The sequence below is a fragment of the Dermochelys coriacea genome, chromosome 9, assembly GCF_009764565.3.
Source record: "Dermochelys coriacea isolate rDerCor1 chromosome 9, rDerCor1.pri.v4, whole genome shotgun sequence".
Classification (NCBI taxonomy): Eukaryota; Metazoa; Chordata; order Testudines; family Dermochelyidae; genus Dermochelys; species Dermochelys coriacea.
In genome coordinates this window covers 9354703-9358041 of record NC_050076.1, presented here as the reverse complement: position 1 = coordinate 9358041, position 3339 = coordinate 9354703, and the positions used below count along the sequence as shown (strand labels likewise).

General features: G+C 51.0%; 1 long non-coding RNA gene across 1 annotated transcript in view; it reads left to right on the top strand.

Moving 5' to 3' along the window:
• LOC122455938 overlaps positions 1-3339 on the top strand; it is a 64324-nt gene that overhangs the window by 186 nt on the left and 60799 nt on the right. The window lies entirely within an intron of this gene.

The window sequence follows — 3339 nt, the reverse complement described above, 5'->3', positions numbered from 1 at the left end:
AGATTGGAACTATTTTGTGTGCCGCGAAGGCGGAAGGATATTGCAGCAGTTGGAGAGTGACGGTGCCCACGCGCCTTCCTTCTACCGCTCGTGCCCCCACCACTCGCACACGGGGTTTCCCTGTCCGGCCCCTGCTTCAGGGTGCAGGCAAAGACTCAGATCGGGATGGGGCGGAGGAGGGGGAAGGGTAGCTGAGGCCCGAGGCGGGGGGGGGGAGCTGAGGGGATGCGAGAAAAGGGGGCACCAGGTGAGGAGGATTAAGGGATCAAAGCCTGAGTATCAGCTGTGAGGAAGGCAGGGTTATCACATGGCAGGATTTTATCACCAGTCTTGCCCTGTTGGTGTCAAACCCAGGCTCCAGGAGTCATGGGATTATGTGAGACTCTGTGTGTGCGCACGCGCGCACACCCACAGCTTCTAGCTCTTATGTTGTGGGGACAAAGCTGGAAAACCGCCCTCTGAAAGTCTCCAAAACAAGACTGGCAGTAAAAGAACTGCAAATAGAGTCAAAAGAAAAAAAGCCCTTCGGTGATTTTTAAATCGATCTTGTGATTTTGGGATTGTGGGGGGAGGTGATTCAGAGTTTTGAATGTCTGCAGTAGGCAATACTGGAGAGGGACCAGGGGAAGGAGAAGCTGTGGTGCTCTGGAGAAAGGGACGTGTGGAAGCAGCTCAGGGAACAGGTACCAGGGGATGCAGGAGTGAGGTGGAATAGGGGAGAAGATGGAACCTAGGGGAGACGGTTGCAGATAGGGAGATGTTGCTCGCTTTGTTGTTTGGCTAGACAGTGATTTCTATCGCCATACCTCTGTTTAATTCATGGGCTCAGATACTGTGGTGATTGATTGATGGGTGCTGCGTAAAAACCCGAAAAGGTTAAATAGATTAGCTTCAAACACTGTTTTACTGGTGGGCAGCATCGAGATTTATGTTTGGTTGATTTGTTTTTGGGGTAGCAGAAACTGGCTGACGGGATTGTAAAGGAGAGTTAAAATGTGGGTAATATATTCTAGATCAGTTCTTCTCAACCAGGGGTCTGAGGCTTCCGGGGGGGCCGTGAATAGGTTTCAGGGGGGCCGCCAAGTATGGCCAGCATTAGACTTGCTGGGGCCCAGGGTAGATATCCAAAGCCCCACCATATGGGCTGAAGCATGGGCCGTGAGCCCCGCCACCTGGGGCTGAAGCCAAAGCCTGAGCAATATAGTTTCGCGTGAGCCCCGTGGTATGAGGCACCAGACAATTGCTCTGCTTGCTATCCCCTAACTTCGGCCCTGGCTTTTATATGCAGAAAACCAGTTATTGTGGCACAGGTGAGCCATGGAGGTTTTATAGCATGTTGAGGGGGGCTCAGAAAGAAAAAGGTTGAGAGCCCCTGTTCTAGGTGAAGGTATATTTGGGGGATGTTTGTGTGGGAGTTAATCCGTGCTGTTGCTAGGATTGCTGCAGATTTGTTTGTATGTGATCAAAAAGTTGACAGATTGCAATTGACAGTCTGACAATGTGAATACTAAATTGTGTCAGGAAATATTGTTTTGATGATACAAACTAAAATAAAACAAGATAATACGTTAAATAAATAAATTTTTTTTATTGTGCAAACTAGATCAAAATGGTCAATGGTATATGTTAGTTTAGGGGTTCTCAAATGGGGTCGCAATGTGGGGTGTCGTGAGCTGTCAGCCTCCACCCCAAAGCCTGTTTCACCTCCAATATTTATAGTGTTAAATATTAAAAAAAATGTGTTTTTTAATTTATAAGGGGGTCACACTCCTAGGCTTGCTGTTTGAAAGGTCCCAACACAAAAGTTTGAGAATCATTGTGTTAGTTCAGGGGCTAGTTGTGCTAGTTCACGGGGAACCGTGGCCAATGGGCGCTTCAGGGGAGGTACCCGCAGGTGAGGGCAGTACACGGAGCCCTCTGCCCCTCCCACCCGGGGTCCCAGGGATGTGGTGCCAGCCGCTTCCGGGAGTGGTGCAGGGCCAGGGCAGGCAGGGAGCCTGCCTTAGCCCTGCTGTATGCCTCTGCCATGCTGGAGCCGCTCCAGGTAAGCGGCGCCAGGCCAGAGCCCGCTCCCCAAACTCCTCCTGCACCCCAACCCCCTGCCCTGAGCCCCTTGCTACGCCGCTCACCCTTCCTGCACCCCAACACCCTGCCCTGAGCCACCTCCTGCACCCCAACCCCTTGCCCCGAGCCCCTTCCCACACCCCACACTCCCTCCTGCACCCAAACCCCCTGCCCCAGCCCTACATTCATGGCCCTGCATGCAATTTCCCCACCCAGATGTTGCCCTCAGGCCAAAAAGTTTATCCACCCATGTACTAGGTGCTTTCATGCCAATAAAAAAGAAAAAGTATTGCTGCATTTACTACACTTATCAGGTTTATTATAATTGTTTAATACTATTACTTGTATATACAAATGATATACTAATCCCATTTGTGTTCATTTGAGGAGGCAGAGGGCGGTTGAGAGTGGCAATTTGAGAATTTGTCCCCATAGTGAACATGTGCACAAATGCAGGTGATGTTTTGAAAATCCAGCCTTCTCCTTCTCCAAATATTATTAAAACAAGACACTCCATTGAATGTGGAAGTATTTCTTTACACAACAGACAGTCAGCCTGTGGAACTCTTTGCCAGAGGATGTTGTGAAGGCCAAGACTATAAACATAAGTAAGTCCTTCTTCATACAACGCACAGTCAACCTGCGGAGCTTGTTGCCAGGGGATGTTGTGAAAGCCAAAAGCATAACTGGGTTTAAAAAAATAATTAGATAAGTTCGTGGAGGATAGGTCTATCAGTGGCTATTAGCCAGGCTGAGCAGGGGTGCAAAACCATGCTCAGAAGTGTCCCTAGCCTCTGCTTGCCAGAAGCCTGGAATGGACAAAAGGGGGTGATCACTTAATGATTACTAAGGCTGTGTTTTAGTTGCAGGTATTTTTAGTAAAAGTCATGGACAGGTCACCGGCTGTAAACAAAAATTCACGGGCCAGAGACCTGTCCATGACTTTTACTAAAAATACCCGCCCTGGCTAAAACTTGGGCGGGGGTTGCGGGTGCTCTGAGGAGGGCGGTCCAGGGTTGCTGGGGGAGGTGGCCCAGGACACCTGCTGGTATTGGTGGCTGGGAGAGTTGGCGGAGCTTCCTACCCAACTCTACCTCCCTGCAGCTCCTAGGCCGCGGAGGCAGGGGCCAGGGCAGGGCTCTGCTGCTCCTGCCACAAGTGCTGGCTGCCGCAGTTCCCATTGGCTGGGAACCGCAGCCAATGGGAGCTGTGGGGGCAGGGCCTGTGGGCACAGGCAGTGCGTGACGTGGAGACCCCCCACCCCTCTGCCACCTA